This window comes from Lissotriton helveticus, chromosome 1_1 (genome assembly GCF_964261635.1).
Source record: "Lissotriton helveticus chromosome 1_1, aLisHel1.1, whole genome shotgun sequence".
In the NCBI taxonomy this organism is placed as follows: Eukaryota; Metazoa; Chordata; class Amphibia; order Caudata; family Salamandridae; genus Lissotriton; species Lissotriton helveticus.
This window is the reverse complement of record NC_136057.1, coordinates 1,224,193,174-1,224,216,460: the sequence shown is the minus strand read 5'-3', so window position 1 is coordinate 1,224,216,460 and position 23,287 is coordinate 1,224,193,174.

Sequence of the window (23,287 nt, the reverse complement as noted above, 5' to 3'; positions counted from 1 at the left end):
GAGTTCATCTAGTCGTCTTTTATAGCCGGTGATAGTGGCTTTAAAATGAGACTCTGTTTCTCTAATCTCTACCATAAGGGATTCCGAGAGTCTCAGTGCTGTCTTAATTATCAGAACCATCCAATCGCGTGTGCAATGCCAGGCGATTGAGGCCCAGTCCTTCCGGAATGCGGCATCGTTCAGAAAGATACGTGGGGCATTTGCTACCAAAAGGCCTTTCGGGGCTGTATTGGTCGTTAGATAGCCCTTCAATATTGTGCCATGAAGGACAGTACGTATGTGCTCTTTCTTTTTCTCTGACAGATTGTCCCATTCAGCAGTGTTCTTTTAAGTCCAAAATCTCACTATGGCGAACCTGGGTCTAACATACTCTGAGGCGGAAATTGAGGAGTTGATGTCAGATGCAGCAATCTTTGCTGACCCACATATATCACAAGCAATTGCCAACACTGCTGAATGGGACAATCTGTCAGAGAAAAAGAAAGAGCACATACGTACTGTCCTTCATGGCACAATATTGAAGGGCTATCTAACGACCAATACAGCCCCGAAAGGCCTTTTGGTAGCAAATGCCCCACGTATCTTTCTGAACGATGCCGCATTCCGGAAGGACTGGGCCTCAATCGCCTGGCATTGCACACGCGATTGGATGGTTCTGATAATTAAGACAGCACTGAGACTCTCGGAATCCCTTATGGTAGAGATTAGAGAAACAGAGTCTCATTTTAAAGCCACTATCACCGGCTATAAAAGACGACTAGATGAACTCAACAAGGAGTTGAATGAATACAAAGACAATCTGATGCAATCAAAGGTGACAAAACTTCAAAAAGATCAAAAAAAGTTTGAGTTCGAGAAAGTATATCCCTACTCTGCGGCCTCATTTACTCCACCAGCACGCAATACTAACAACTCAGACCACTCAGATGACGACTCATCTAATAGCAGTGGTTCTAGCAACAACTCTAACAAACAAACGAAAAGAAGAGGGAACCGCGGCAACAGAACAAACAGAAGCGGATATGGAAATCAAGGAAACCAGCAACAGTGGTATCCCCCACAAATGGGGATGGGCCCAAACCCCTATGCTTTCCATCAGCCACCTTTTCCTTTTATGGGCTGGAACCCGGGCTTCATGCCCCCGGGGAATTTCCAACAGCAGTACCGACAGCCTTTTTTAGAGAGCGGCCGGAGAGGCCGAGGCAAGAGGAGAGGGAACACCAGAGTAACCTGGCAGGAAGACGACTCAGTAGCGAACCACACCCGGAGCAACCAGCAACCGGGCCCGAGCGGAGTTTGAGTCTAGTGACTAACTTATCCACCAGAATACTAACGCCGGTGGAGACCCAAGTTTTGGAAAAGGGGCTAGGTTTTGTCCCTACAGCCAAACCAGATAAGTTCAAATTGCATTGTGAACTAGCAGGGTTTTTTCGCAAACTAAAACTAAAAGCGTTTTTTGATGGGAAAGCAGACCCAATGGAATCAGTCAGAAAAGGTGACACGGGCTTAAGACCCAGCTCCACCTTCATCCCACCTTCGCACACAATACCAGCGGCTATAACTGCTTTTGAACAAGCCGTATTTAAAGATCTAGAAGACTGCCAGAACCCGAGAATATTCGGCAATTTTAGCACTGCCGAATTTGAGGCATTGCAACAACTAAAAAACGACACATCCATAACCATAAAGCCTGCGGATAAAGGCGGAGGGATCGTCATCCAAGATACGACTGACTATGAGATCACCTGTGAGAACCTCCTCAGTGATGTTAGAAATTATACACCACTGGCATTGGACCCGACCCCTGACCTCACAAAAAGGATCAGCTCTCTGGTACAGCAAGCAGAGGATCAAAACCATATATCAAAGAACGAAGCAGCATTTTTGAAAAATACGAGTAGCATTACACCCTACTTTTATACTTTGCCGAAAATGCATAAAAACAAACTACCCCCACCAGGACGCCCGATCGTCTCTGGAATTGGTTCGCTTCTTGAGCCGCTTTCGCAATTTTGCGATCACTTTCTGAAACCACTAGTACAGTCTACACCTACCTATCTGAAGGACACCAAAAGCTTGTTGCGTCTACTGACAGAGATCACATTCCCTGAAAACTCTATCACCCTTGTAACATTAGATGTGGAAAGCCTCTATACTAGTATTCCGCAGAATGACACAATCGAGGTCCTCAAAAAGGTCCTTGATTCAATTAATTGGGAATTCCAGACACCGAAAAAGTTCATTATTGATTGTGCGACTATAGCACTGAAAGAGAACTTTTTTTCATTCAAAAACCAACTGTATTTACAATGCTCTGGGACATCCATGGGCAGCACCTTCGCGCCGAGCGTAGCGGGGTTGTATGTGGCAGATTTCGAGGCCAAACATATCCTCCCACCAAATGCTATCTTCTTTTCGTCAATGCTTTTGTGGAAACGCTACATTGACGACATACTGATCATTTGGAATGGCAGTGAAAATGACTTGAAAGTCTTCCTTGCATGGATCAACACCCTGGACCCCAATCTAAGATTCACCAATACCACAAGCAGAAGAGAAATTGTGTTCTTAGATGTAGTCATCTCAATCAGTGGTACGACACTGGCCACAAAAACCCACAACAAACCAACTGCAAAGAACAATCTGCTGGAATTTACCAGCTTTCACCCACGTCCGTTGAAGGAAAATCTCCCTTACGGGCAGTACCTCAGGCTACGAAGGAATTGTAGCCTGACCGCAGATTTCAAAGACCAATCAGCCAATCTAACCGAAAAACTAAAAAACAGAGGCTATCCTCTTCCAACCTTGAACAAAGGTTTTAAAAGGGCGAGAAACCAGCCAAGGGAGTCCCTCCTTGAAGAAAGAACAAACAATCCAGAACAGATCCCACTCACCTGTGTTACCACCTACAGCAGTCTCTCAAATATCATGAAAAAGAGCATAAACAAACATTGGAATATTGTGCATACCGTTAAAAAGGACTGGGATAAACCCCTTTTTTCATTCAAAAAGGGGCGCAGTCTAAAAGATGCGCTTGTCCATACCCGCCCAAAAGAGAAACCACAAAACACGACACCATCGGTGACAACATCATGGGGTCTCCCAAAAATCACCGGACACTATCCCTGCTCGGACTGCAGTGTCTGTCACTTGACACAAGCTACCAAAACCCTGACACTGGAAGAAGGGAAAGTGTGGACCCTACGTGAGCATACAAACTGCAACTCAATCAACGTGGTCTATTTGATCACGTGCCCTTGCCACCTCCGGTACATAGGTATGACCACCAGAAAAGTGAAACAACGGATCTGTGAGCACCGGAGTAATATAAGGTGCAAGAAAATAACAACAAAATTGAGTCGCCATTTCCTAGACAAGAATCATACCACCAACGACATAAGGTGGACTGTTATTGAAGTTCTGGAAGGCACAAGAAACGTACAAAATAGACTGTTCGAAAAAGAACAGCGTTGGGTACACCGTTTGGGGACAAATACCAATGGCCTTAATGACGATGTCCCGTGGAATTCAGCCCTTTCATGAACCCAGAGACTTCATGTGTCTGTAAGGAGAGCCATTAACATAACGCATATGCAATCTGAAAAATATCACCTAAACACCAAATACCAGGTGGTTTCTACATAATGTGCAATTATTTAATCTTGTCCCCTGTAGGTCCGATTCACCTCGCAGGGACTTGACAGTGCGTGAAATTCTGCAATGACACTCTGCAATGACACTTTCTACTCACACCCACACTGTAAGCGGTGCTCTGATATCAAGAATGATGGAACACTCGTCTTCTGCTCTGGCATTGCTTGCTTAATGATTGTTAACAGTTGACACTCATGGATTAAGGTCTTCCGCCGAACTATAATAAATAATCCGACCCCCTTTTTATCAAATCTGTCTCCCAGAACCTTCCCCGTAAACATAGAGCAACCACGGTTGCCCTGACAACCACCAGCCTTTCTGTGGCCATCGCGCAGGGATAGGTCCATTATTCCAAGCCTCATCTTGATCCTGGGCGCGTCCCGCCTTAGTGGGCGTATGCGTTCCAGGCCTCGACCTGGGCGGGACACGCCCAACCCGGAATTGAGCGCGCACACTGAAGCAAAGCGCTCTTAAACACCTTTACCGGCCCCGCTCTCCATCGTCGGGGTCCGGTTCAGAGGATTCTTGCAGGTTGAGAAGCGGGTTGTGAGCGCAGAGGGCGTGAGTCTGGATCACCAGCGGAACGCCATTCACAATGACCATAAGCTAAGTACCTGTGTGTTGGCTGGGTTCTGTTGACATGTACCTCCTTTCTTTTCCTAGGATGTGCCAAGCGCGCTCCAATCCTCCTCCCGAGACCCATGGTGCTAGTAGCGCCCTGTTTTAAAGTGAGATTTTCTCCATAATTACCATCCTAAGGGGACACCGACCGTTTGGTCAAATTGATCCCTCTTCATGGAGAATCCACACCGTGTTTTTATCCCAAAGCACTACCATAGTAGTTTTTTAATCACCTTTAGCACTTCACCTCTTAGCATGTATAATACCCCTAGGGGCTATTTGGATGGTGCATAAGATATCAGTTATTGTGTGTGCACACAAAGGTTTGCCACCATCTTATGAGCACTATAATAAGACTACGCTGACATAAACTAATCGTATGTATGTCATTATCTGTTTGTCTTTGTCATTTTCTTTTACAGGTGCTGATACACCCTTGAATTTTTGGGTTTTTTGGAATGAGCAATTGCTCTTCTAATTTTTAAGCACTTTTTTCACTTTTCCTTTTTTCACTTACACGTCCCCAGGTTAGGGTGGACTATTAGAGTGTCCATACCGCCGGGGTATAGTCCTGAAGAATGCCATGGTGAATATATACCACAGATAAGGCAGAAACATGTTGACTGATTTTAATAAACTTGTGGTATTTAGCTGAATTTATTCAATATCCTAAAAACCTTGGCCTTTAAATTCAGACACATATACCACTTACTCGTGTCTTAGGGATCATTCATTAAAAGTTTTTCGATACCCTCAGTCACTTTTAATTTAGCAATCTCCACAACACGTCCTCCCCACACGACCAGCTCCGCAGTATTTCTGGCGTCGCAGCACACCGAAGAGACACTCGGTCTCTTCGGTGGGGCCCGATGATGAAGCATGACACTGACTAGGTCGGTGTGTGAGGGCTTTCCTACTCAAATGGAGTACCTGTGATTAATATTGACCACTTATCTCCTTGCTCATATATTTGGTAGCTTTGTATATGACCGGACCTCTCTTCTTTTGTTGTCTGATACTTAACTGGGGTGTAAGAGAGTGTCTCTGACCTTCCCTTCCTCTCTCTTTGTTGATATATATGAATGTAGTCTCAGTCTGCTAAACTGCCTGAATTCCTGCATTTGCATCGCTCAATTGTAGCTCCCTTCAAAGCTGTGCACTTTTTTAGCACTGTATTCTTTGTGGTTTGATCTGAACATACACAGATCACTCCACAGCTCGCAAGACTTGGCTTGTGTAGTAGCCATGTCTGTCCTCACAAGTCTCTCCTACACCCAGGAGAAGGCACAGCTACACACCGGTTTATGACAGTTACAGCAATTTCGGCCATATCCACATACAAAAACGCTTCAAGCACAGACCCTGCACTCACACACTTCTTTCCTCTGCCCTTCAATTAGAATCTAATGCATTAGCAACGTATCTCTTTGTCATCTTCTCTTCAAATTCACACAGACGCATAGCTACAAAACTCAATAACAGCATAACACTTCACGTCAAAAAGCTCCCCATTTAGGCCACTTGACAAACATGTTCTGTTAAATCTATGGCACTCCTCAGAGTAGTGTGCTATGCCTCTGCAAATGGGCTTTGGTGCGTCGTTAGGAGTACGAAGCACTATATGAATATAACTATAAAACAAGACAGCATACTCGTAACTTGCAGCACCGTGAGTCCATCAAAAGGGCAATACAAAGTTATTCAAATATCTTTTGACATAATGTATCGCTGCCTTCTATAAATGTACAGACATTACTTAGACCCTCATTCAAAGTTGTGTTTTAAATTCAGATCCATTCGCAAAAGGATGTTTGCAAATAGATCAGAATTCTGAGTTATGAATCTATTACCTCACTGTGCAGTTTTCTACAGAATGATTTCACAAATAATTCTATCTAGATGAACTGCTAACATATAAATCCAAAACAAGAAGTATTTGGAGTGGTAATCAATGATTTCAGATGTTAGGCTTCATTCTCACATGGGGAACTCAGGAGAAGTTAATTGTAATCTATGAAATACCCCCCACCAGAATTGCGGTAATTGCAACGTGCACTAATTATCTCCTGAATTCTGCATAACTTGGAGCCATGGCGTTCGTCTCCAAATCTGCCTTTGTGCTTTTATCAGGATGCCATCAATACAGGTAAATATCTTACAATATAGAAGTCTCTGGGGAAACAAATCCCACCTGAATTGATCATTTTCCTACCTGGTGCCCTCAAAGCTTCTAATGAAGTTCCATCTGTGTCTCTGCTCAGACAATACCAATACATGTTATAGATAGAGAATGACGCGTGGGGTGTGGATGTGTGTGTGCTGGGAGTGTGATAGGACCCATCTATTCTGTTCAATTTCATGCAGTCAACAGCTCTGTGTATGTCCTTGCACTATGATAACAGCATAAAGGATAGCTCAATAGATCACTGAGATTATGCATGGATATTGATGATGCCCCAGGATCACCATACATACCATATACGTCAAATTTTGCTTAGGGGGACATTTAAAACCTCTTGGGTAGTCAGCAGATCTGGCATGGACGATAAATCAGCCACTCAGGCAGAGGATCATCGCCTTCTTTAAAAATTCCCACCTGCCTGACCTTTTTGTGCTGTGAAGGCAGCCGCCAAAGCAGCTCCCTCTTGACAGTACTTCTAAATTGCTGAGCGGTCGCCATTTTAAATTACCCACTCAGCAAATTTCTTTTGTTTAGAAAATACACTCTCAAAGTGGGAGCTTTTTTTCCTAGCACAAAACACTGATGGAATGCCATGGAGAGAACTTTCTCCTCAATAGTAAGAGCCCTGCCTGTATCCTCCATGCCATAGCTCTGGTAAATTCTTCTCTGTTGCTGCCTCCCTTATTTAGAATGTACTCAGTCTGTGCAAAATAGAGGACCACAATGTTAATAACTGTTTTATTGATTATCTTATCATCTTCTCTGCTGTTGTCAGTCACTTCCGCACCCACATGCCTTATGGCATTTGTTGCACTTTATAAGTAATAACTCGAGTTTTCAATATATTTAGTGGGTACCTAAGGCCTTAAACGGAGGGCCGGTTGTTAAAAATAGCAATGTGTATGTACATAAGCGGCGTTCATTTATGTTCACAGTACCCCTTGGTGTAAACAGAATGGATATCGTTAAAACTCTGACTGTGTTGTCCCACTAGCATAGACCCGTGCACACACGTACACGACAGCCACTTTAGGCACCATGGTCTCTCAGTTTGCGGTTGATCGCCAGCGCCCCTTCCCTGACCCTGCAAGCTTCCCCCATGCACCCTGGCTGCCCCTCTCCCACATGCGCGAGTCATGAGCCCACCCCTCCCGCATGACTCTGTCCCTAAGAATCGCACCCCGCGCCTGACCAACACCTCCTGTCCCTCCATGAATACCCCTCCTTTGATGACCTCTTCCTCTGAGCCTGAACATCAGCACTGACCACTGGTCATCCCTTAGCCTGAGGATACAGTTTATTGCCCACTACTTTATGCACTCGTCTCTCTTGGAAGAAGCTACTATTGATCATGGCCACCCCACCCCCTGAGACTCGAACAGGCACACACATTCCAAAGGAATCAGCAGAACACTCAGCTGCGTGACAGCCCCTCCTATTGCATGGAGGATAAGGGCCCTACTGTAGCCACGTGTTGAAATACCTTCATACTATACAAAGCGTTGATTGTAATAAAGGATGCCTGTGTGCCACAAACCTGTGTATAAAAGACGAAGCCTCAGAGAAACTTGTTAGAGCACCTCCCGAAGACACTATGCGAGTGTCCCAAAGGACAGGCTCTCCTCATGAGTAATGAACCTTTTTCCTTGTCTTCCTACTTCCAGTGCCCGTCTCTTTATTTGGCAACTTCTCAAGAAGGAAACAAAGAGTCGCCCTGCACCAGCAGCATGGGCATCGGGTGCGATCGGGGCTGACTTTTCCACAATTGGCGTCCCAAACGCGGGGCCCATCAGCGACACGTGGATCCAGTGGGAGAGGTCCCGACGACAGAGTGAACGACTGCAACGATCGGAAGAGCTCCTGTCCGATAGACCCTCGTCTGACAGCCGATCATCTGAACTTCACTGATTCCGAGCAGACCTCTCCCGAGTGATCTACGATCGGGCGCTGGAAGCGGAAGACGAGAAACTGTCCATGCGGTCCGGGTAAGGTCGTGACACACGACAAATTGCAAAATTGATTGATTGATTGTTTGAAAATACTAGTATTACCTATTGATTGCTTCTGGGAGATTCTCTATTTGCAAACAAACACAGAATCGCCATACTCTGTTTAGTCTTTGCAGATAGTGAAGGGTAGGCAACGCAAAACTTTAACACGTTGTGCCTATTTTTTCTCCCCATTGATTGATTGATTGAATCGAGCATTGAATTGTTCGAAGTTGGTTCTCTTAGGAATCTTCTCTGCCTGCAAACGGGGAAGAATAGGAATATTCTCTCTCCCTTTGCAGAGAGTGAAGGGTAGGTAACGCAAACCTTTAACACGTCGTACCTATTTCGTTCCTCATTGATTGATTGTTTGCCCGAACATTGACTGTTTGGGAATTGGTTCTTTTTGGAGGTATTCCCTGTTTGCAGAGAAACGTAGGAAAAATTTTGCAAGTAGTGAAGGGTAGGTAATGCGGACCTTTTGTCCCCCGTTGTAATCTGCCATGCCTACCTACTCCCCACTGATTGATACGCCAGTTTCGCCCGGACCATTTACTAGAGGAAGATCATCTGGCCCGACCAGAGAGCACCCCTAGTGAAAAGGACATATACACTAATAACGAAGTGATCACTGTAACCTGTTAACAGAAAACTTTAGCATGAAACAACCTGGAAAGAAAAGAATAAGGAGAACGAAATCAGTAGGCCACTGATGAACATGAACTTTTATTAAATAACAAACAAAGAAACGATAACAATACGTAATGATGAAACCTATTAATGCCCTAGAAACAAGAAAACGTTGGAAATAAGAACGGTAAACTGGGGAAAATGCAAGTCAGCAGAACATCCGCCCCCACTCTGGAAACTTCCAAAGTAAAGCGGGGTTGCGGCTACGCCCAGCCGGAAGCAACCCATATAAGGCGGGTCCTGCTGCCAACAGTCGGCCAGGAGATCATCACGTAGGGTGTAGCCGGAGGAGAGGCCGAGGCCAGCGGGACCCGACCAGGGGATTGCCTTGACAACGCCGGAGAGTTGCAGGGGGGGGGAATGTCTATGTCCTCGACCCTCCCCTCTCTCTCCCAGTCCGGCCGCGGTGGCACTTGAGAGGTGCAGGTAGTCCCCCCACTCTCTCTCCCGGCCCGGCCACCAACGGCCGGGGGGGGGGGCTGGGGCCGATGGGATCCGGCTGCAGCCGATGAGCCAAGGAACCCGTTTATGGGGCCAGAGCAAGGGGCGTCCGGCCGACATCCACCGGAAGCCCGGCCCAAAGACGGACGGGACATTTTTTCTTTTCTCCTCCGTAAAGGCAGCGACAACACGCCAGGCGCCACTTCTTTCCTCTATAGTTGCTGCGACAACTCTGGGGGGGATGTCTTGCACATGTCACCGACCCCCCCGTCCTCATCGCCTGGTCCGGCCATAACAAATGTCAAGCGAGACGCCGTGGGGTGCACTGGGAGGGAGAGACGGTGCGAACAGGCCTCTCCCGCCTCCCCAGGTGGAGGCTTCCCAACTGCACCCTCAGCGCTCCAGGCGCCTGGAAAAGGGTTCTTCCACTGTGGCGATGCTGCAACGCCTCGCCCGGCAGGTGGGAGCCCGTCCGCTCATTTGACCCCGCGATCGCCGGTAACTGCCGAACTCTCAAAATGGCGATCGACCTGGCAAGAGCGGGCCCAGCATGAAGGAATGGCCCGGTCACTTGTTGACTCCACCGTCATAGTTCTCCACAACCTTGAAGATTCTAGAGGAGCCGCGGGAGTCCCCGACTCCCGCAAATACCCCCGATGGGGAGTGACTGCCATGACTGCCCACGGAACGATGGAAATGTAGCCGCAGGACGTCGGCGCTCCCATACTGGCGCCAGCCTCAGTTTGAATGACTAGAGTCCTATAGACCACAGTTCGGATCAGTTCCGGTGGAAGCACAGTATGACCCGGTAGGAACATTGTTGCCTTCCCTCCCCCTTTTTTTGACTGATGGTTCAAACCACCGATCCTTTCTTTTGCCCTTTAACGGAACTTTGGACTGCCAAAGGAAGCTCTGGGCCAACCATGAGTTAGTAGAGATTTAGACTATGCCTGAATCTGCCTGACTGCACTCAAAATGGCGCCGATGCAAATGAAACTTTCAACTCCTTGTTGTACCCCGATTGTTCGGCCCTGGTGTCATGAGATATGTATGAAGGGTTTTTTTTTACCACATGAATTGATATAGGATGTGTACTGATTACATGTTCGGACAATTAATGGATTCGGGATGTGTACTGTCAGTTCGGAAAATGAATTGATATGGGATGGGTACTGGTTATAGGTTCGGACAATGAAGTGATATTGGATGGGTACTGATTATGTGTTCAGACGATGAATTGACATCAAATGGGTATTGATTGAACATTCGGACAATGAATTGTTGTTTAAAGTTTTGCACATCATGATTATTGAAAGTTGGAAGCCCAACACTTATGACACTCGCTCACACTGAAGTCTCGGCATGATTTTATTGCGCCTTTCGCACTTTTATTGTGAAATAAACGACCACCGACTCCGCTCCAGCCTGCTCTGTGGCCGGTCCACGGGGTTGTAGGCCCGTATTTATGCACCGACATTCTTATTAAAGATTTTTTGAGAAAGCAACTATAGTTGTCCGTGTAAATTGATAAAGTCTTGAATGAATAATCCCTGTTTTTCGATATAACTGAAATATAGGTGGAATGACTAAGCTCGATTAGATAAAGGGTTGAAAAGGTATAGCACGTAGAAATATTGCAAATATGAAGGGTCGAATTTTAGTTGTGTTTTTTTCCTTTTTATACAGCCAAAAGCAACAGCTGAAGATCCAGGTATTTAGCCCATATTTTATATGCTACCTGTATAAGAAAAATCACACTAACGGTCCACCTGGGCTTAAACGCCCCAGTTGGCAGTGACTGCATCCTGTGGAAATAGGCCGAGTACGCAGTAAGTAAAAACCTTTCTGGGTTTATGCGCGCAAGTGCGTATCAATGTAGCCTGCTCTCCCTTCCCTCCTTTTTCCCTCTCTCTGCAGGTCACCTCGGAATGCCGACGAAAATGGTGATCCAACAGACGAAGAGACGGGAAAAGGGGTCTGATTATAGTACCTAACCGAAAAGTCTAGGGTATTTCGAGGTGGGGGTTACACAAGTATCCTCCGCCGAGAGGACTAGGGATATTGCCAATATTTGAAAACCTACTACCTCCTTTTCCGTATCCTCATAGGCATATAACTAAAAGCTGCCCCATTGCTCTCCAATTGACACCAACTGTTGTCTCAGCCTGGAAACGCACTTGCTAAAAATGACTCGAATAAACCTCCGTGAGCATTAGCCCGACCAGGTTAGTTCATGACCAGTTGCCAAAGGCGTAAGTGTGTACAATCAAAGCCACCAGTAAGAGGCAGCCAACGGATAAAAGATAAGAAAAAGGTAAAAAGAGCTTAGGATGATAAAGATGCTCAGCACACAGAAAAGGATAATTGTGGCCAATAACTGTTTTATGTTTTGTCTTGGATCTTTTTATGTAATACCTGTACTGTCTTCCCCGTCTGAGTTTGTGTGTACGTGATGTATGGATCTACGTCGTCCCTCCGCTTGTGTTTACGCATTACTTAACCCCTGCCGTTCTAGGTTGTGTGCGCACTGAATGGACCATTATTGTACACGTCTCTCTCTCTCCCCACGGCATACGTGTACCGAATGGTTCGTTTAGAGTACGACTCTCTCTCTCTCTCTCTCTCTCTCTCTCTCTCTCTCTCTCTCTCTCACTCTCTCTCTCTCTCTCTCTCTCTCTCTCTCCCTCTCTCCAGGAGCCCCCCGTTTCCTCTTTTTCTTGTATGGTGGCGTTGTGTCCCTCCGACACAAACATAATTGGGTTTCCTCGAACGCAAAGGTGTTCAGCAAAATTGACCAAAACGATTGAGACTTGCCATATTACTACCTCTCCCTTCTGCAAACAATAGAACCTGAGTTGGTAATGAAGGAAAGGACGGGTAAGACGACGGATGTCCCCTAATCTGGCCTTTTATAAGGGAACTATAACGTCAATGGTCTTCTGTTTCTCAGCTCGTTAGAAAATGCGATCCCCAATGCCCCGATTGCCCCACCCCCTTGCACCTAAGTGCGGATGTCCAGAGTACCCCACTTCCCCCGATCGACCCCAGCTCCCTGTCCAAAAACACCCACGCGCCCCCGATCAACCCTATGATAACTTCCCTGCTTGCAAGAATTAGCCAACCCCGAAGGGAGATGTGATATTGTCGATACTTGGGTTAAAGGGAAGAACGAGTCTCTCCATAAGGACTCAATTTTTTGTAACGTAATACATTGTGTACAAAAGTTCAATTTCTCTTATCATATGTCGCGAATGAACGCCAAACAAGTCTATGAATTCAATATGCAATGTCCTTCTACAGACTCCATAAATAACGACCTCTGACTGTGACCGATGAACCTATCCCCCACCTACTCAGGAATAGGGAAGGAATTGAGATGTATATCTGTTCTCCCGACCAGTTTTTCTAAAAACTTGTTTTTCACCCATTCAAAGATACAATCACCAAAGGAGAGGAGCTGGACGTGACGCACAGCCTGGCCACAGATCACGGAGCACGTGTGACGACCAAAGGTGGAGCCGCAGAGCAACGAGACGCGGGACGAGGCACAACTTTCAAGTTCAGCTGATGAAGAAATAAGGGGCTGCCTTGAAGCCCTCGACTTGCTGACCCACTCGTGCCTGAAGTCCCCGTCCCTTTTCGAGTCCGACTGATGGGCCTGCCTGCTCATTGTCCTTTGCTCCCTTGTTCCCTTGGTGTGTTCGAAGATCTGGCCCCACTCCGCCCTCTCCTCCCTCGATTATTCAACAAACTCTTTCATACAAAATTTGACTATGGACTGGGGTTTTGTCACGGAAAAAGAAAGACACGCAGGTGCCCAGCATAAGGCACCCCTAAGAAAATGAGTTAGGAAACAGGACTGTGATCTAACAGCAGAGGACTGATCGCACCCTGCAACGTGTAAGGACGAATCCGAGCTGGACCTATAGCTCCACCGCCGGTGCTCAGCAGCGCCAACAAAAGAAGACGGACTCTGTTAAAAGACATTGCGACAAAGACCCCCCCCTTTTTCCAGAACTTTCTATTCGCCCCTTGACTAAAATTACTTGTATCAAATTGAATACCTCCCTCAACCATTTTGTATTGCCTTTTAAGAAATGTTTCATCGGTCACTCATGTGGTTAGTTTTTCAAAAATCCCCTATAGTACTGACAAGCCGGAAGGTATCAGAGCGTTCTTTCTGTATATGATGTCACTAGAGAGAAAATGTGAACTTGATTTTTATGTGTCGGAACATTTTTCTTGATTCTACACCGACTAAATATTATGCCGATTTCTAGGCTTGTATAAAGAGCCCAACAGATGTAAATTAACATGTGTTGTATTCTGCCTATCACATCGACTGTGTAGAAATTGAACGTGCTTATGTAAAAAGCGGCGACTGTTAAAAATAGCAATGTGTATGTACATAAGCGGCGTTCATTTATGTTCACAGTACCCCTTGGTGTAAACAGAATGGATATCGTTAAAACTCTGACTGTGTTGTCCCACTAGCATAGACCCGTGCACACACGTACACGACAGCCACTTTAGGCACCATGGTCTCTCAGTTTGCGGTTGATCGCCAGCGCCCCTTCCCTGACCCTGCAAGCTTCCCCCATGCACCCTGGCTGCCCCTCTCCCACATGCGCGAGTCATGAGCCCACCCCTCCCGCATGACTCTGTCCCTAAGAATCGCACCCCGCGCCTGACCAACACCTCCTGTCCCTCCATGAATACCCCTCCTTTGATGACCTCTTCCTCTGAGCCTGAACGTCAGCACTGACCACTGGTCATCCCTTAGCCTGAGGATACAGTTTATTGCCCACTACTTTATGCACTCGTCTCTCTTGGAAGAAGCTACTATTGATCATGGCCACCCCACCCCCTGAGACTCGAACAGGCACACACATTCCAAAGGAATCAGCAGAACACTCAGCTGCGTGACAGCCCCTCCTATTGCATGGAGGATAAGGGCCCTACTGTAGCCACGTGTTGAAATACCTTCATACTATACAAAGCGTTGATTGTAATAAAGGATGCCTGTGTGCCACAAACCTGTGTATAAAAGACGAAGCCTCAGAGAAACTTGTTAGAGCACCTCCCGAAGACACTATGCGAGTGTCCCAAAGGACAGGCTCTCCTCATGAGTAATAAACCTTTTTCCTTGTCTTCCTACTTCCAGTGCCCGTCTCTTTATTTGGTAACTTCTCAAGAAGGAAACAAAGAGTCGCCCTGCACCAGCAGCCTGGGCATCGGGTGCGATCGGGGCTGACTTTTCCACACGGTAGTAATTTTAGAAAAAATGAGCACAGATGAGGGCTGTGGCTCTTGTTCTTTAGTGATGAAAATTGTCACATGGGAATAGCTCAAGTGTCTGGTACCTGTCCTATTGGTCGACTGATAGATTGCACAGCTATGTGAAGCCTCAACATATAATTTATATCTAACCAGAGGCATACCTGCCATTTAAAAAAACAGCACTTTGACCAGTTTAACATAGTACATTGTAAAACAAGGGCAGAGATTTGTTTAACATATGCCTTGTGTATTTTTTCTGCAGAATGGTGTATAAGCAGAGTAGTACACCACCATTTCCCTTGTGTAGGCATGCATTGATGCACTCTGCCTCAATAAGTTAAGTTTGGCAGCAACATGCTTCTGAAACCATATTCTACTCTCAAACTAAGCCTGGGCCATTAAAAAGCACTAGAACTCTGCTGTTAGTTGTGTTAGGCTACTAATGTGAAATCACTGCCCAATGAAAACACTATTTGTGCAGTTCTTATTCTAGTGTTAAAATGACGAACTTCTAACCATGTTGTCTACCTGGTGTTCCATTAAAGGTTGTCCCTTTCTCTACCTAAGCCAGGCTAATTGCTATAGTTAGGATACTCTTTTAGAAACAACTATTATAGCGAGAAAGGTCATTTTTAGCATAGGAGTTTTTTGCAACAAATTTTGCATTTTATAATGCATATTGACCTTGCAGGAATGAAAAGTGGCATTGATATTTTACAGACTTTATATGCTGAGAACTGCGGAACATAATTGAAAGAGTGTTTTTTTATTTTTTATACCACGCTTTTAAAGAGGTACAAAGGCTTCTGTTGGACTGACCTCTTTGTAGGGCATTGCCTTTTCAATCCTCTTTGCAGAGCATTGCACTTTCACATTCCATGTATTTTGAAGTTTGCAGAAATGCTTGTTTGGAACGTGAAAAAACATGTGTTGAAGAGTTATTTCAAACTAACTTTCCTTTTCATCCGTTCTTTAAGCCTTGAGGTTTGCTGCATGGATGCAGCTCCGTCATCTCATATGAGAACTGCTCAATATAGGGTTCTAATAATAACTTTTAGTTTGATTTCAGATAGCGCAGATTGCTGGCAGAGTAATTAACAGCCCTTACTACTGCCAAATGACTCACTTATTCAATAACAGGAGGAATAAAGATGCACTAGCAATCAGACCTGTTACTTGCCAGTCACACATCCGAAATGCAGGCGTGTCAACCTTTAAGCTCAATATTATGAGATTGTACACGTGTGAAGCCTAAAATAAGCATATGTTGCCACATCTGGATGAAGACACTGATAATGTACCTTGGGTCAACAGTCAGGAAGGAACATCTTTATGAAGATAGAAATAGAAATATTTCATGACCTCACTGTAATTTCACAGAAGGCGTTGGCAAAACATGCTTAATTGTGAATTCCATGGCTATCTATAGCTGCATTTAGTTATGAAATCATTCATTCTCCTTTTTAGAGATCTCTGTCAGTATCCTATAAGCATTATTATATCCACCTAAAAAAGCTTATTGTAACTGTATCGGGTTTGAACAGTATATTTAAAATATAGAAATGATTACTTCATTTTCTTGTATTGTTATAAAGCTTCATTGGCAAGTTGGTATCAATCAGCAGGCAGGGGGCACATTCTCTCTTTTTTTAAACATCGCCTTGCTCTTGAGCAAGATGAAGGAAGGTTTAGTGGAAAGCACCACACACACTTGTGCATTGTGGGAAATTAAGACCATTTGCCACTTGCCCCTTGGAAAGGCGAGAGGGGATATATGTGAAAACCACTGCACACTTTGTATTGCATGGGGAGAGGGAATATCCCACAGTGCATTCGGTCAAGGAGAGGGAGCTGGAGTCCCTTACGTACCTGGCCCCAGCCCTTATGCAGACCTCACCTCACCCAGCCTTCGACAATGAGGGTCCAACTGCAACTCTCCAGCAACTTCTCAGTGCCAGGAAAGGTCACTTTATAAACACAGCGCCATATGAGGTCGGCTTGTAAGTGTACTCTCCAATTTCTGGCCCGGCTGGGGACTAGAATCGGATGGCATTTGCACTACAGTTGTGCTTTCATATATTCACATGAAAATTCAGGAATATCACACAAAATTATCTATAATTACACAAAATACAGATATGGCATTTAGGACTATTTTTTAGCTTGACTGTGTCACTGCATCCATTTAAGGCGCCAAGCTGCAATTTGTTCTAAAAATATAGATCCAAAAACACACGTACAGCAAATGACTAGCACTTGTTTTCTGGTCATTCACATTATTCCCTCCTATCCTTTAATATTGTTAGGTACATGGTGGAATTATGCAACATAATTCACAATAGCATAATTTCAGGAATTTTGTGTAACAAATGTATTGCCAAATTACCACAGATGCATGGATTGCGCCAGTAAAGGAGAAGTCGTAACCAGGCTAAATTTTCAGTAGTTCTTAATCTCTTATCCAGAGATCATAAATAATCTGAAAAATAAGCATACTTTTTGTGCTCTGGCTACTCATATTTTGTCTAATATCTGAGGTCTGAATGTATCTTCATCAAACCAAAAACAGAACTAACAGATGGAAAAGGTCGCTCTGCCTTGAAAATTTACTGATCATTCATTGACTTATAAAATACAAGTGTGGAAAAATATCCTGTGACAATTCCATTTCATTTACAAAATAATTTAAAACACCCTCATAATTTCTGAACCATTTGACTGATCTCCATCAAATTTGGTATTCTCTTATATGTCCTGAAAGTCATTGTTTTCAACATATTTGGTGTGTATTGATTGTGTGGAGGGGTGCAAAGTGATTAAGGCACTATGGGTCACATGAATCAAGCATGTTTGCCTCGCAAACTGGCCGATTCACAGAATCGGCCATTTACGAACACAAGAAATGCTTTTCGGATGCAGCAAACCCTATGTTGCGATGTTGTGACCTGTTACCAAATCGCAAAATGGGTTTGCGATACAGTATTAAAAAAGGGGCATGTTTAGGGCGTCCCTTCCTAATACTGAATTGCATCGGTATGTGGGAATGTTTTGTGACCGAAATGCATTTTTTAACAGCAGGCAGTGGTCCCACAGACCACTGCCTACTCTTAAAAAATTCAAAGAAAACTTTTCATTTTTGTTTTTGAAATGCATCCTGTTTTCCTTTTAGGAAAATGGGCTGCATTTCAAAAACAATATTTGCTTTATTTAAAAGCCAACACTGACATGGTGGTCTGCTGACGCCAGCAGGCCACCATCCCTGTGAATTTTGTGATTCCTAGGGGGTCGCTAATTGTGACCTACTTCATTAATATTCATGAGATAGGCCATTGGTGATCCCCTAGGAATTGCATAAAAGTGTTCACCACACATGCTTGCCGTTTTGTGATTTCCTAATTGCGATTCGCAAGGATTTGCAAATAGGGAATCGCAAAATGGTTTCTTCATGCATCTGTCCCAAAACATTTTATTTCCATATAATGCGGAATGAGCCTTAAGTACAGAGACACGGCTGTGCACATATATTATATATATGGTTATATGTGGGTATTGCAATTATTGATTCCAATCTGAAGTGAAATTTGTTATTATGATTCACTGTATTTACTGAAAAGCCTTTGGTAGTCAATACTAAATAACAAGAAAAGTGTCCTTCGAATTCGATAAAATCTTTCTTAAGGGCACTTGGACACTTGGACCAAGATGACAGTGAGAAAAAGCGTATGCAAAACTCATATCTTCAAGCATTGTAAAAATGTAATAGCATCCACTTGCATTTAGGTGAAATGTTTTCTTCCTATATAAGATATGCTAAAGTAGAAGCTGGCATCTCAGGAGTTGTCATGAACATATTGATGGTACTGTCAGACAGAATGGATTCTTGGAATTCAAACAGCATTGTAGCTAGGTGTGATTACACATGAAAGGGAAGTGGAGTCAACCATTCCTTATTCTCAGGTATACAATGGTCAGCCTATATCATATTAAGAAGCACTTACCGTGGAACAAATCTAGCTATGGCAGTAGTGTTCATGTGCCAATGGAATTCACAATATTTTGCTCATTAAGTATTGAAGATGCATTGGTATATTCAAATTTGCTCCTGACTGTACCCAAAAAACAGTTTAGAAAAATAGTATACATTCAGCGAGTGTAAGGCAGGCAAAGGAAACAACAGTGGATTACACATCTGTTACTACATGCATTGTAAACAGAGTAACAGTGTAGGTTCTCATCTGTAGCCAATGGAAAGGCATTCTGGATTTTTAGATCCTGGGGTCTCTAGTTGGCAATGATTATCACCTTTGTCCAAATAGGGACCCTTACTTCTAAGTCAGGATAAGGGGATTATACTCCTTAATAACCCCTGCTCACCCCCTTGGTAGCTTGGCACGAGCAGACAGGCTTATCTCAGAGGCAGTGTGTTAAGCATTTGTGAAGATACACAGTAATACAGTGATAACATTACAGATGGACACAACACAGGTTTTATAAAAATAAGTATTCTTTATATAGACTTAAACACAAGACCACAAACAACAAAAATCCACAATACTACACTTAAGATTACTTCAAGGATGATTAAAGTCTCTTAGTTCAAGTTGATGGTAAATGCGATAAAGTTCTCAACAAAGTACCTGGATGCGTAAAGCAAAGTGGACAAAAGGCTCGCTAAAGGGGAGATGCGTCGGTTCCGTGACTCGGGGGAAAGGTTGCGTCCTTCCTCAATGCTTGCGCAGAGTAGGGGACTTGTCGTGAGCCTTACCGGTGCGGAGGTGATGCGTAGATTTTCGGCCTAAGGGCCCGTTGCGATGCGCAAGATGGCGCCTTGATGCGATGCGCCGATCCAGTTGCGATGCGAGAAGATGGCGCAGTTGATGCGGCAATGCGATGACGCCCTGGTTGCCTGTGACGACTCTGTACTTGGGAGCCGCGACAGGCCCTGCGACACGCTTCTCCGGTGATGCGATGGCGACTCTCTCGATGGCGTCACGCTTCTTCGGTGATGCGACAGCAGGCAGCTTCGATGAACACACGCTTTCAGGGAGATGCAATGAAGGCTCGCTTCTCCAGCGTTGTGATGATTTCAGCTGCGGCGGCAAAATGCTTCTCAATGCGTCGCGCTTCCAGCTCCCAGCGGCTCGTAAGTGTCTGGAGTCAGAATTCCCAGCAAGGGAATTCAGAAGGGAGCTGGAGGTGAAGTCTGTTGTCCCTGAGACTTCCGCAGGAGGCAAGCACAGTTCAAGCCCTTGGAGAATATTCTGTAGATCAGGGGTCTCCAACCTTTTCTATAGTGAATGCCACTTCTGATCTGTGAAAATCATTGTGAGCTACTAAAGGCAATACAACTTGCACATTATTCCCCAAGTCCCCCCACGCCCAACTTCATTGACTAGGGATAAAGAGATACCCATTTAGTGTCTGCAATGCATAATACGAAACCAGAGAGCCTGGGATTAGTACTGGCTTCCCTCTTCAACAAATTGTGTGCTCCTGAACTCTGTAGTTACCAGCTAAGAAGGCTAGTATCATAAGAAATCATACAGACCAGCAGTGCTGTTCAAACCGGTCAGCATACTAAAAACCATAAACTGCACATCTTTGTCTCACACCTCTTCATCTGCCACACTACTATGTTCCATAACTCCATAATTGCACGTTGATGGTGATCACGCACAACATGAAAAGACTTCCCACATAGGAACACAAAATAAAAACAACACCTTTCCAACCACTCAGGATTAGCTTGATGACCATGTAAGTGATTCAGTGCACCACATAAGGGTTGTAAGCACTATGTAAATTCTGCAATACAATTATTTGATTTATTTTCCCTCCTTTCTCTAGTCTACATTATCACACAACGGGACCTTGAAATGCCTGAGTTCAGGGTGTGCACAGTACAAAATTCTCTCCTAACAGACTATACATTTGTTCCACGTAGTAATAACCTATTCGACATGGATGGTGCACATGGCTTGCCACTTAGTTCATTACTATAGCTTTGTCATCAGGAATGGTGGGAGACCATGACTGTTTCATGATCAAAAGCTATTACTTCTAAAAATGCCTCTCAGTGTAGTGAGATAATATGTTGTTCATATGAAATGCTGTAGGAGAAATAAATATTGTGATTTTTCAACACATTCCATCATATTTTGAATGACTTTTGTGCCACTATTTACACTATTTTCAAATCTTTGCTCATGCAAGGAAGGGGCCACATCCTTAGCTTGTCCCATGCTCAGCTCTTCCTGTAAATGTATTGGCCTAATTTTCAACGGAAAAATATGGCCAATGCAAGGGTGAGGTACTTGTTTTCAAATGGGATCAATTGAAAGTGAAATGTTAAGCATATCATAAAATTACACTTCATTTGAAATTTCTCCCATGATATCTGAAAATTAAAAGCATAGTTTTACAGATATTTGTTTTTCAAATAAAGCACCTCTTGGAAGTTTTCTCTGGGTGCCATCCAGAGCCAGGAACTTAATTTTACAATTCTCGCATTATTTCATTAAATTTAATGAAAAAACATGCAAAATGATGTTCTTGGTTTCGTTTTGTGGCCAGGAACAACGTGCAAGGTACATTATTAAAAAGAAAAAGATGCCTGTGCCGTTTTGCTTTAATTTATTGAATAAATTAAAACAGCGTTTCAAATTGATTTTTAAAAAAATAAATAAAGCACTGCTCCCGTTTTAGATGCCTTGAATAATGGCATGCACAGACATATTTTAAAAAAAAACTCTTCTTGACCACGATCCTGATGCCTGTCTGGTTGTGCCTAAGGTGGCAAGCGCTGCATCTCCTGTGCTGCGGGATGTAGAGACAATTGTGCATTCAAGGCTGTGGCTCCAGCCGCCAAATCACGCAGGATCATAGCCATAGCTGCCAAGGTTCCAGTTTCTTTATGGATATTATTTATAGGTTTTATGTGTGACATTTCAAAGTATTATGTCTGACACTTTGAGTGACACTTTGTTATCAGGATAACAAAATTTGGAATGTCAGAAATTACCCCTTTTTCAAAACAATATTAGTGTTCTTTTAATTGTGGGGAGAATTGAAACACAAACAATTACAAAAAGGTTTGCAACTTTCAAACTCGAGATTATCAAGATTATTCTAGGTCACTGCTCCCTTACTCTTCATATCCCTTACTCTTTAAAAAGTATATTATTCACATAATGTTTACCGAATATATGTGGTATCTTATTTTAATGTAAACCGATATCAGCAAGAGAGATGATTGAAGGAAAAATATGTTGTTTCCAGAATATTTGACTTTTAAATATGTTAATGAAGAAACACCACTGTGAAACGGAAATATGTGTTTTTCCAAATAATGTCCGTGCACCTCGTAAGGAAGCTCGCAGTTTTATGAAAGTTTATTATTAAAGCTGTGTATTTGAGCATGTGTTTTATAAGCACATTGACAACAGGAGGAGTAAAGTGACGAGCGCACTTCCTACTTGTACGGCTTTGATTACTTTGGTGGTTGCTCCCATATATTTCTGTGCCGGGGCTTTCAGCCTCAGGGGAGAAAGGATTTGCATTGGAGATTTAAATCACCAAAAAGAAGTATTTAGCCGCCAAGGAGAGGACTTCAGCATTCCTGTCCAGATAAAAGCCAGAGGTCAGGTTCCTTCAGCCTGTTGTTTGGGGCAGTCTTGTGGAGCATGTTCCATGCCTCTCCTCGGCGTTTTCTTGCTTCAGGCGTATCAGAGCCACTGCTGGGGAAGGCAACATAGAGTTTGCACAGCGCACGTGGGTGCCAACAAATGACTTTATTGCAAGCACAGGGGGGTCGCTGGCCCATTCTTCTACAGTGGGCATAGTCTGTGTCGGATTCATCCCATGCGTAAGAAAAAGACCTCAGCATGCTACTTGCAGGCGGCAGAAGAAGAAAGGACTTTACCGGGAGAGTTTTAATTACTCAGCTTAGCCCTGCCAAGTGCCACGCACATGCACATGCGTGATATTGTCCAGTCCTTGCAGAGATATGCATATATCTCTAATATGCATTAGAGTAGACGGTTAGAGGTTACACGGTTAGAGGTTACACTAACAAGTTGTTTGGTATGTGGCCCGGCTGTCATAGTGCGATTCCGGGCAGCAGAAGGCAGGCTTCGTGGTTCTCCGTGGGCAGGATAAGGCGTCTCATGCTTGCCCAAATTCTGCCCCTTCGCCCCGCCCCGGAGAGGCTCAAATAGACAGTGTGAGCGGCCGGTTCATATGGCGGCAGAGAAGCATAGACAAGAGACATCTAAAGGCCTCAAAACCAAACAAAACGATGTCGATAGGGTACAAAAGTTGAAGTTGGGCCGCGAGCTACTAACAGGGCTCATGATCGACCGGTAGCTCGAGACCCATACTCTAGATGAAAGTCCTCCAAAGTTTCTTCTCCTTTCCCTTGGCAATTAAGTAA